Source organism: Podarcis liolepis (assembly GCF_965112155.1).
Source record: "Podarcis liolepis genome assembly, chromosome: 4".
Lineage (NCBI taxonomy): Eukaryota > Metazoa > Chordata > Lepidosauria > Squamata > Lacertidae > Podarcis > Podarcis liolepis.
In genome coordinates this window covers 62,532,999-62,545,539 of record NC_139558.1, presented here as the reverse complement: position 1 = coordinate 62,545,539, position 12,541 = coordinate 62,532,999, and the positions used below count along the sequence as shown (strand labels likewise).

Here is a 12,541-nt window from a genome sequence, read left to right as displayed (position 1 = left end):
AGCTGTTCATTAGCTGCCTTGAGTCTATTTGGAGAAATTGTCAAGACAGAAACAGTTAAATAAATCAAAATATTTTTAAAATATATATATAAGAGGAGGTAAGGGACGCGGGTGGCGCTGTGGGTTAAACCACAGAGCCACGGACTTGTCGATCAGAAGGTCAGCGGTTCGAATCCCTGTGACGGGGTGAGCTCCCGTTGCTCGGTCCCTGCTCCTGCCAACCTAGCAGTTCGAAAGCACGTCAAAGTGCAAGTAGATAAATAGGTACCGCTCCAGCGGGAAGGTAAACGGCGTTTCCGTGCGCTGCTCTGGTTCGCCAGAAGCGGCTTAGTCATGCTGGCCACATGACCCGGAAGCTGTATGCTGGCTCCCTCGGCCAATAAAGCGAGATGAGCGCCACAACCCCAGAGTTGGTCACAACTGGACCTAATGGTCAGGGGTCCCTTTACCTAAGAGGAGGTAATTGTGCAGAGGTACCTGTAAAAGTTCGTCCAATATGCCATAAAGGTTGCCTATTACTTCTTCAGCAATGTATACAAAATCAAGGAACAGCTTAGAAGCAATGGACAGGAAAACTGTATCTATTATTTGGCGTTATCCTAGAATAACAAAGAAAGCACACAATGTAATGAATTTGCTGTAAATTACAACCAAACAAAACAAACTGCTTCTATTTTCACATATCCTTCTCTTACTCTGTGGATTTTCCCATCCTAATTGCAGTATGGCTAGGTACTAGTTAAACTTGTAACATGTCAAAATAAGCATCTGAGATTGCCAGCACATATATCTTCTAGCCAAGGGAGGCTCAAAACATTAAAATGCTTTAATAATGGCGAGTGTTCCTTTGTGAAACCCAAAGAAAACATTTCAGCTCCATCGTGGGGGTGGGAATATAAACTCTACAAAATATTATAGCAGAAAGTTAGCTTTTAGCATAACTCCTTGCTCCAGTACTTTACCAGTACATTAGCCTCTGGCCCTCTAGGGAACTGGGCTTAAGAACTAGTCATGAAAATTCATGATGACTTCACTACTCATCCAACCAGTATTAAATTCACATTTCAGGACTCCCGTGGCATATGAAGGTTGCACGGTAATAATGAAATGAAAATCTACACCCTTTGAGTTTTCATGGCAAAGGGAATGAAGACTTTTGAGCTCTCTTGTTCTGCTACTGCAGAAAATTGGACACTTACATATATGGTGCAGCTTTACTACACGAGAGCTAGTTTAAAACAGTGTTCAAAGTATAATTAAGAAAAAAAATTATGGAGTGCTAATTTATTAGGAATATATTTTAAAAATGACTACAGACTCAGGAGCAATAGCATATCCAGAAATTAAGAAACAAAAGCCATTTTTGTGTGTGAAATCATAGTAACTCATGTGTAGTATATCATGTTTGATTATCACTTACCTAGATATTATTCTGTGTACTGGAAAGCTACAATGTGTTGCAGCTTTAAAAAGTATTTACGCCAGTTGTACTTGCAGTGGAACACATATGGATGCTCAAAATTACCTTCGTATTCAGATCACAACATATAGCACTAACTAAAATGCAAATGAAGTCCCTCTGAAATGTTAGGTTTTGAAAACACAGATGTGTTCCTCTGTCCCTTTTCCTTACCTTTCTCATCTCCTCCACAGATAAAATTTAGGCTGCAAGGTCTTCAGGGAAGGATCGTGTAATATATAAAGTGTTCTATAAAGAATTATGTGAAGAAATAAAATTACCAAAGAAGAATTTTTTTTAGGCAAACCCATGAAAAAGGAAGTGTATCTTTTCTAGATAAGAAATTGTTTAATTTTTTTGTAGGAGTGCTTAAAATATTGCTACTTTTGTTCCAACTTCCCCAAGCAGTGAGATCTGTCTCACCTGTGTGGCAGATCACTGAACTGCAGCTGGCACCCAACTCCATGGGGGAACCTTTCAGACTGGCTCTACCCACCCAGACTGATCATTGGATCCTTCTGGACAGGCAGGAGTATAGAACTTCATGTTCTAGCTAAGCCTTGCTTGAGCAACAAGGTCACCTACAGTGTTTCTATAGTTCTGGTTGCTCTTTGGCCCAGCATCCTGGTTTGTCCTCTAGTCATGCCTTGCTCTATGGTCCTAACTCCTGGTTTGTCCCATTGCCTGTTTTGTTCATTGGTCCTCACCACTGACCTAATTCATAGTTCTTAACCCCGACTCACCTTGGGCTGCTTCCCACTGCACAAAAATGCTGGTGAATTTTCATGAGGATTTTTTTTAATCAGCAAATTGCTGTGGGAATGTGGAAAACTGAATTTCAGAGTGGAAATATGAGAAACTGAGATAACAAAAATTGACAGATTTGTTCATCCTTATGTGGATGGTAACTTTTGGATTCAACTCTGTGTAAAAATGGCTTTTCTCACATTTTGTTTTATGAAAGAATAAATTCGGCCTGAACCTGAACTTTCATTTGTAGCATATATCTCAAATAGGATTTGTAATGTTTTGAAGTACTTATGGAGAAAGATAAGAGATACTTATATACACTTTGACAGATTAAATTCTTTAGTTTGCTTCCAGACAATAAATACTTTAGAGCTAAGACCCCTCCAGTCATAAAATGAGGAGGTATTGAGACAGGAGCTCATCACATGGTAATGTCACAGGCCACATAAACTAGTTATTTCATATTCTGGTGTTTTCAGAGCTATGTATGTTATACACACACACACACACACACACACACACACACACACACTTCGTGGCTCTTGTCAGATACAGTTCTGATTGCTGTATTGCTTTCCTTTCAAACCAAATGGCTTAGTGACAGATCTGACAGATCATTAAGTTGAAAGTTACACACTCTTTGCTCTTTTATATACAGTTCTTGTGTGTGTAATGTTGTATTACTTAAAGCAATAAACATTCACATTGATCCTTGAATTTCTGAACAGATATGAATGTGATTCATGAAGTACAGGTCCTCGTTAGAATGATATTTCATCATGTACCACCTAAGCGTGATGCTCAGGAACACAATGAATATATGAAGACACACTTGGAGTTAAACATGGATACAGCTTTATTGATTACAGTGTATCATGTTTGACATAGGATCAGGCAAGGATATGCCTATCAGGCAGCCTGTCTGCTTGCCTATACCTCTCCCAGCTTTCCTGTTCAGAATCCAGGAGGGAGTCACTAGACTCTTAGCCCCAATATGGCACAGGTTGCACCTGACACCTGCCAGCAGCCTGGGTATGTGGCAGCCACTCCTGGCTCCTGAACTGTGGTGAGTTCTTGAAGTGCCACCCTAAGACCCCTGTAAGCTAGTGACCTCCCCTGCCACAAAAAACAGGCAGCTTCACTGTTTGACTTACCGCCTAACCTCTTCAACCACCTCTGCAGGCAATTCTGGATATCAGTCAGCCAAATATCATTGTTCAACTGTAAGAGGTGAATGTCGTCTTGGCAAAAAACAGGAAAATGACTCAATTTCTGTGATATAAGATTGGGAGGTGGCTGGGGTGACCAAATTCAGTACTACCTGTATGATGGTCCCAAACACCCAAAGTGTTTCCAGAAATGGTTCCAGGATGCCCTAGGAAGCTCATCTTTTGAAAGCAAAGCAAAACATCACCTGTCATGTGGATACCTGAAGCTAGGCACCTCTACCAGAGGGGAAGCTGCAAGTCCATCAGACATATACAAAGGGATCAGACCCGGTGCCATAATGGTTCTCTTTCCCTGTAGCCTCTAATACTGCTCCCATGAGGGGAGTGAAAACACAGTTTGTCCTTCAAAACAAATGTGGTACATGAGGATTTTGTTCTCATTTGTTCAAGAAATATCATATGACAGGCAGCTCTTAAAGTATCCAGAATTTTAGGTATTGTTTTTTCTCTTGAGTTTTAAATGTTTTTGAAACTACCATGTTTAACTCGGTGGATAATCTGACAGAATTGTGGTGTTTTGTATACAAACCTTTATCTGCTCTGTAAGTAATGTTTTGAAAATATTCAAGAGCCAAGCTGTGGTCAGGCATAGTTATATATTATTTTCATACATGCACAAAGCAATGGCTATACATAAAAGGGTTAAACTATGCTCCTGGAAGGCACTGTAACCAGGTAGCTATTTCTAGCTGCCCTTGATTGGATTTTAATCTTCATTTTGCCACAAATAATCTCTGACCTTGACCCTTAAATGGCTTTCATCCTCAGCTCCCTTATGAGTAAAATCAGATTTAGAACATGTATCAGTTGAGTATCTATAAAGTCTGTTAGCAGTACAAGTACCAAAGAAAACAGCTGGAGGTTGAAGTAAAATTTAGGATTACCAGCTATTATTTGATGTGCATAATCCAGGAGAGGCATATGTAGCACTAGCTAAGGTTTATTCAGAAGTAAGTTCTATTGAGTTTTATGGGGCTTAATTCATAGAATTGTAGAGTTGGAAGGAACCACAAGAATCATCTAGTCCAACCCCCTGCAGTGCAGGAATCTTTTTGCCCAATGTGCCATTCAAACCCACCACCCTGAGATTAAGTGTCTCGTACTCTACTAACTGAACTATTCCAGGTAAGCATATAGGATTGTTGCCTGTTCTCTTATTTACTCAGCTCTTTACTCCTTTTGGCTAGAATTTCTGAAGTAAATATCCATGTGGAAAAATGAAGAAATCATAGCAAACTGCTTAGAACTTAGAAGTATATTGCAGCTGGAAAAAGTGTAACACCTGTTAGCAGTTCATTGTCAACAGAGAAAAAATGCTGCTTTTAACTAAACCTTTTTGTTTACTTTCTTTTCTTTTCCTTTTTGGCCATACAAGTTCTGTTTGCTGATTTCCTACCTTCCCAGACATTTCAATTTTTCAACTTATTTTAAACTCTATACCAGAACTGATTTAAGGTTGTAATGGAACATATTTAAATCAATGAGAACCATGCACATAAAAATTTCCCCCTCTGGGACAGTGGCAGTCCTACAGAACAAATATTCATTGAAAGAAAAGATAGATGTTGCTTTAATAACAGTTGTCTAAGGAATCTCATTCTTTGTAGAAATTCTATACTAAACTAATCAATAATTCAATCCTGTTTAACACCAAATTGAATTATATCGATATTTGAAATTGTTTTAGTGCATATGCCATGGGCACAATCTCTTGTCACAAGTTAGAAGCACCTTTGAATGCATCTACGTATAGGATATTTTTATGAGACACACTGGAACTTTCAAATCCCTGAAAACACCATGAAAACCTGCCATCTTCCTCTTGTTTCAAACAGCAACATGAGATAAGGAGTCAGCAATGAATAAAATTTTATCAAGATAAAGGCTATAAGCATTATAAAGTGACAAGTCAGAAGTCCATGCTGCATGGTGTGTGCTTTTTCCAAGGACAGCATTCAAGCCACCCATTAGGCAGACCAGCTGAGTCATTTTATTCATTGATGATTTGAAAGGCTGCATTCAGGCTGTGTAATGTGGGCACAATGGAGGCTTGAGATGTGCAGAGTTTTAGGAGACCCCTGTTACCCTCATGGGACGCGGGTGGCGCTGTGGGTTAAACCACAGAGCCTAGGACTTGCTGATCAGAAGGTCGGTGGTTCGAATCCCCGTGACGGAGTGAGCTCCCGTTGCTCGGTCCCTGCTCCTGCCAACCTAGCAGTTCGAAAGCATGTCAAAGTACAAGTAGATAAATAGGTACCGCTCTGGCGGGAAGGTAAATGGTGTTTCCATGCGCTGCTCTGGTTTGCCAGAAGCAGCTTAGTCATGCTGGCCACATGACCCGGAAGCTGTACGCCGGCTCCCTCGGCCAATAAAGTGAGATAAGCGCTGCAGCCCCAGAGTCGGTCACGACTGGACCTAATGGTCAGGGGTCCCTTTATCTTTACCTGTTACCCTCACAGACCTTCAGTTCCCAGAATTCCATTGGAATAGGGATGGACTGTTAAACCACTCTGAGAAGTATATCCTTGAGAACTACATATAACTCAGTAACTTATCCTTAGTCTCTGCATGAAATCTTGATAGTGATAAACCTGGGGACACAGTCACATAAATACGACTGTCTTGTTAAAATGAACACAATTTCTTTACAACTCTGTTTATGTTACTGAACATATCCAAACTTTCCGCAAAATATATCCCAACTGAGTTACAGAAAACATATTGTGATTTTCCTTTTCTCATTTTCCAGTTAGAATGTTCCAAGAAACTATGAAGACTCATACCTCTGTTAATGATGCAGATATTTCTGCTGTTAAGAGTCTTCTGGGCATCCCTCTTGCCCAGCTGTGTCTTGCGAGAAAGAAGAACATTAATGAGTTTCAATCGGCTTATGATAGGAAATGATAGAACACTTTGAATATAATTTTGGATATTATCACCACTGACATCAATTCTAGACCATGAGTAACCTTAATGCCCTCTTGAAATTGAGAATAAATCATAATCCTTCAGCAGATACACACACATAAGGATTTAATTCTTCCAAGTGAAATATTAAGTTGACAGCCACTTTGCAACTGTCTATCCTTTTTAAAGCATTTGCTATGTCAGTATATTATGCTCTGCTGTTTTTACTAGTTTAAGAATATAATTTTTGAACTAATTCAAGTAATTTTATGGATAACAGACCTGTTTTATTTAATAGTAAATATGTATGTTATGCTTATTACATAAGCAGAATGGGTTTGGAATATTCCTGTAAAGGAAGGGTATACATTTCTTTTTTTCTGGCTTAACTGTTGCATCAAAATGATGTCAATTCACAAAATGCATATCTCAGTCATTCTTGGTTACTTACTGAGGTCACCTTCTTTAAATGCAACTGTAATCTGATGAATAAGGCCTGGTTTGCACATACCACTAAGCCAAAATATGGCTTAGCAAGAATGAAAAAAACATATGGGCACCCAGTGAAAACTGTGGTATCTTTACACCACCCACAGTCCTGCTGCCATAATGCAAAAAAATAAAAAATCACACAATTTTTCAGAAAACATGTTGTTCAAAGAACTTTTGAAAACAGTCCATAAATGTTATCCAAATAAGAACAACAAGGGCATCTATGAGTCTGTTTCATTTCAGTCCCACATTGTCAGTTCTTTGAGCATGCATACAAACATTGCAAACACCTTTTTTTTCTTTTGTATCTTAAACTGTTCAAATCAAGGACAAAACAGAGATGGCATTAATTGTATTAATGCATTGCCTTCCCCAAATCCTAGAATAAGTGTGGGGAACAGCATTGTATCTTGCCTAAAAGAGGTGGATTGTAGTGTGCAGATTTACCTGTTTATATTCCATTTTTTGAATTAGGTCATAGACTAGTAGAATGGTAGGGATACCAAGGGTCATCTAGTTCAATCTCCTGCAATGCAGGAATCTTAACTAAAACATCCATGACAGATGACTATCTAACCTCTGCTTAAAAACCTCCAAGGAAGGAGAGCTGAACAGCTCTTGCTGTCAAAAAGTTATGAATAATGTTTAGTCAGAATCTCTTTTCTTTTAACTTGAAACCATTGGTTCAGGTGCTAGCCTCTGGAGCAGGAGAAAACAAACTTGCTTCATCTTCCATGGGACAACCCTTTAGATATTTCAAGATGGCTATCATATCTCCTCTCAGCCTCCTCTTTTCCAGGCTAAACATACCCAACCCCATCAACCATTCCTTATAAGGTTTGGTTTCCACTTCACTTGATCTGGACTCTATACTTTTGTTGATGCAGTCTAGAATAGCATTAGCTGTTGAATCATGTTAAACTTGTAGTTGACCCTAGATATTTTTCACAATATTCTTAGTTTGGACACAGCACAAGTTATATAATGTAACCACAATTCAATTCTATATAATGCATATTGTAATCAATCCTTACAACATACTGATTTTTTTGTATATTGTTTTTAGCTATGGGTATCATGTATTAAGGGACGCAGGTGGCGCTGTGGGTAAAACCTCAGCGCCTAGGACTTGCCGATCGCATGGTTGGTGGTTCGAATCCCCGCGGCGGGGTGCGCTCCCGTCATTCGGTCCCAGCGCCTGCCAACCTAGCAGTTTAAACCCCCCCCCCTGGGTGCAAGAAGATAAATAGGGACCGCTTACCAGCGGGAAGGTAAACGGCCTTCCGTGTGCTGCGCTGGCTCGCCAGATGCAGCTTGTCACGCTGGCCACGTGACCCGGAAGTGTCTGCGGACAGTGCTGGCTCCCAGCCTATAGAGTGAGATGAGCGCACAACCCTAGAGTCTGTCAAGACTGGCCCGTACGGGCAGGGGTACCTTTACCTTTACCTATCATGTATTAAGTCTTTCCTACCTTATAGGAAAGAGGTCAGCATTTACAAGTACAATTGTGGATCATTTAATTTTATGAACACTGAATACTGTGATGGCTTTTCTAAATATCCTTCAAATCAGACAGAAATAGTACTCAGTAGTGGTGATGATGATGATGATGATAAGCCATTTATTGGGCACTAATGGGAAATGAGAATAAGCATATTTGCAACAATTTATTTCTATTGTGAATTTTTAGATAAAGAAGAACCAAATATTTGGTCCATTAATGAATTTCAGAAATACCCTTAAGATTAGAAGGGTATTTTACACTGCCATAGGTAAGTAGTATCAGTAGCAACAAAATCCCATGTAGCGATCAGCCATGACACACAGATATTAATTCTTCTACAAGATGCCCTTTCTCTTAATTTTCACTTCTACAGCAAGTAATTACTTTTCTTGAAAACTATTAAATTGCACTCTCAGTGGCATATGACTTCAGCATTTTATGGATTCTCTAATGGCATCACTATCTTTATCTGCTACGTGTGTATGTTGCCACCAACACCATGCCTTATTGAAACAGATGGGTGGCATATTGCTAATAAAAGTGTTCAAGCCCTTAGAAAACATCTCTGTAACATAGGTTGTTTTTTTTTTTCACATTGTCAGGCTCAATGAATGTCAGCCATCTCTCTGCATATTGGTGTCTATTTTTCCCCAGGATGGGTTAATAGAGGTTAGGAATCGGATGCATAACTCAGATCTAATTTTATATAGGTCAATAGGAACCTGGCAGAAATGAAGACTTTTTATCGGAGTACTGGTTACAGGGCCCCTGATGGGTTGATGCATTAGTGCTTCACCAGTGGACATCTACATTCAAATCCTAATTAGATCAAAAGTGAAAGACTGTGTTAGTCTGACTTTAGTACCTAATTTGCAATGAGTGGCAGTTTAATTAAAAGGAAGGTAGTGTTGGAATGGCAGAGGTATTGCAGGTCAGAATGCCTTGGCATTCTTTGGCTTGAACAACTTATTTCACTCTGAAAGGAATCCCCATTTGCAACATTGTAGGTAAGAGGTCATCCTTTACAATTCTGGATCATTTAAACTATGCCTCTTTTGTTATTTAAAATGCACACACTACACAGATGATAGAAAAAAGCACAAGGAGAAAAAAACAAAAAACAAAACCATGATCTGGAGAAATGAAGTCTCTCAGGTAAACCTTTCTGACACCTGCCTCCAAACCCTAACCTTCAAAAAGTCAATAAGAGGTTCTGAATCAGAAATGCAGAAAGATACCCCCCCTGACTTTATAGTAGGTGTCTGATATGGCTTCTCTCTTTCCTACTGAATAAACAAATCCTATGCAAAAAATAAAAAAATAAAAAAATCTAGCAAATATACTTGCATGGTTATCTGCACTAGATTAAAATTCCTTATCCAGTCCAAGCCATCCTTGTTTTGGATATAGACAAATATGTCAATGGACCGATCACATGCTCTTAAGGAACAATGCAGACTGATGAGGTTAAGAATGACACCATCAGCAGTAATTTAAAGGTTTTTGGAATGAGCAATAGGCAAGAATAAGGAGGCTCATCATTTTAAACTGCATTCAAATGTATGGACATAGGGTATGTGGCATATTTAGTAATGTTCTTCAGTAGAGGAGTATATTCTGCATATTCAGGGCAAATGAGCACAGAGCTGTTTCTGAAGTATTACAACCTTTCAGTAATATTACTTTACGATCTTCTACCTCTTTAAAATACTAGAGGGTTGCAGTCAAAGCAACCCTGTGGCAAGTTTGATCTAACACGAACTTCATGCATTTTTTACCATCAAGAGAGCATTGCCACACCAACTTTAAGTATTCTAATAATTTTCTCCACAACCCTTCCTTTCTCTTACATTTCTACAACTCATAGAATCTTAGAATCTGTGGTGAAATATTTCTGATACTAATTAAAACAGCAGACTGAAATCTCACTCTATATGTATAAATCACTCATATAAATGACTATAGGTGCAGCCATTCATTTCACATTACCAAATTAAGCTCCTAGTAGGATCAGATTTTACATTCAACAGTTCATATTTACAAGGCTATTTTATCTTATTGACCTTTGCTAACAACTAATGAAACATCTACTTTGGGCGATGATGATTTATTCCTCATAAAAAATACTGTTTCATTTCCTGAAGCTCTAAATATGTCCTTCTCCTTCAACTCCAGCAATTCCCAACTTGCTATCAGTACTTCAAAAAGCCAATTGGTCTGGCAAAAGAAGAATGCTCTTTGAATCTATTGAGATGCTGCTGAAACTGATCAGAGACATGCTGGGATACTGTCATTTTATCCCGCTGTGCTTTTAGAAGTCTGAATCCCCAAGAGTAGCCAATCATCTCCTTGAATTTCTCTCCTGAGTACTTCAGTATAAAATAAATTTTTTAAAAGCATGTGCTATCCGCGGAGGTCCATCACTGCTCTATGAATCCTAAAACTATTGACACTTTTCTTTTCCATGAAAGTTCATGCCACAATAACAATATCCAGTGTCTTCAGCTGAGAAAGCAGGGAGAGCGTGCATCGGAAGTCTATGAGAGGAAGGGCACCTGATTGCATGAGGAAGGTGGCGTACCAAACTGCAGCTCCCTATTATGCCCTATAAAGCACCATTGCAGAAGATTGCCTGTATGTGATCAATCCAAAGAAGAAAGGAGCATCATTTGGTGGAAAGGAAGGATGCAATTTTTAAAAATAATAAAGAACTCACAAAAAATATAGAGCAGAGAAATGTATCTAAGTAAAAGCAGCCAGAGAAAACTATGGCACCAAAAACACACACTCTTTCTCTCTATATAAAAACTATATTTTGATGCCTCTCTATGCAAATTCTGAGTATAGCCCAAATTGATATTGTTCAGCAGCATTGACATGGACCTTTATTCCACCCCCCCCCAATGTTTCCCAAACTTAATTTTCACATTATATTTGAACTTTCACATTATGTAAAAGTCACTTCCAGAAAACTAATGGAAAGAAGCAAATATCTAGAACTCATTTCCATGTTATTTGATTCGGGGGGGGGGGGGTATCTTTAGTCCTATTCACTTGGGAAATCGTGGGAGTAAAGTGACAAAATTTGAGGTGGCATAGGAGAATATAGTTCTTTCCAGGTGTTTTCATGGGGGAATCATGTATGTGCAGAAAGGCTGGGAGAGTAGCAACGTTGTCGAAGGATGTTCACTGGTGTGAATGAAATTTAGTATGACATGCTGGTGTATCGGTGAAAAAGCCATAGCTCCCTAATACAATATATTCTGCTGTGTGAAGGGAACTTTAGAAAACAGGACAGAAGCACTAGCATTATAATTAGGAAAACTAATATAGTATATACCCTTCATTGGAATGTGCCCTCAAGTGGAATTTTCAAGCATGCAAAGAGGGAGCAAGTCATACAAAGGCTATTGGTTTACTGCTTGCTGGTGCTAAAACACCTTTCCTTGCTGCTGTCCATAGGGAACAGATGCAATTGGGTTTTTTTCCCCCTGTGTAAAAATCACAGGTTGCTGCAATATCTGTTTTCACCCTTTCAGTTTTGTGATGGTGCTTCAGTTGCTCTCAGCAGTGAGGCAGTTCAAGAGACAGTTATGAATGGACTCACTCACTTGAAGGCATCTGGAACATTATTATTACAAATATTTTTTTTAAAAAAAGAACATTAGTTATTCAAAGGTATCATATTTACAGGAATAGAGGTAATGGGTTTGATCCAGAGTTCTGCTGATGCTGAAGGAAGTGGGGGGGGGGGTGATATTTACTAATTCTTTGTTCTCCCTACAGTCACTTGTGCCTCCTCACAATCTGCCTTGGAAGATTGAGGGCCTTCCAGAACATCATAAGAGGGGGCACGAGATGGGGGGGGGATATGCAAAAATTGCCTTTGCACCCCTTTGCACTCCTTCTACTGGATTTCAGTCGCTACTATGAACAGAGTAGCCCTTCTATTCACACAAGTGACACTTTCACTGGGATCCAACCCAGTGAAAAGTGATTATCATCTTGGGTTGGGTGCATTTAATACCCATATTTTAAACCAGCATTACATGTATCTGCTGGAAGTATAAAGAGATGATGTGTGGTGTTCACCCTAATGTGAATGCAAAACGTGAAGAGACTGAGGTGGCTGATAACAGTGAATTGTAATTGTCCCTGCATTTTAAATGGTATTGGCAAAGCTTTGTGTCATTTAGAAGC

The 12,541-nt window shown here is 39.2% G+C and overlaps 1 protein-coding gene and 1 long non-coding RNA gene across 3 annotated transcripts in view; one reads left to right on the top strand and one right to left on the bottom strand.

Moving 5' to 3' along the window:
• Positions 1 to 12,541, top strand: part of LOC310704781 (uncharacterized protein) — a 240,754-nt gene that overhangs the window by 213,267 nt on the left and 14,946 nt on the right. The gene's annotated exons all lie outside the window — the stretch shown is intronic.
• On the bottom strand, positions 483 to 3,628 carry LOC310705504. The gene is made up of 3 exons (XR_014525352.1): positions 3,531 to 3,628; positions 1,634 to 1,708; positions 483 to 599 (listed from the first exon to the last, which is right to left on the bottom strand). It is a non-coding gene; the product is annotated as an uncharacterized lncRNA (long non-coding RNA).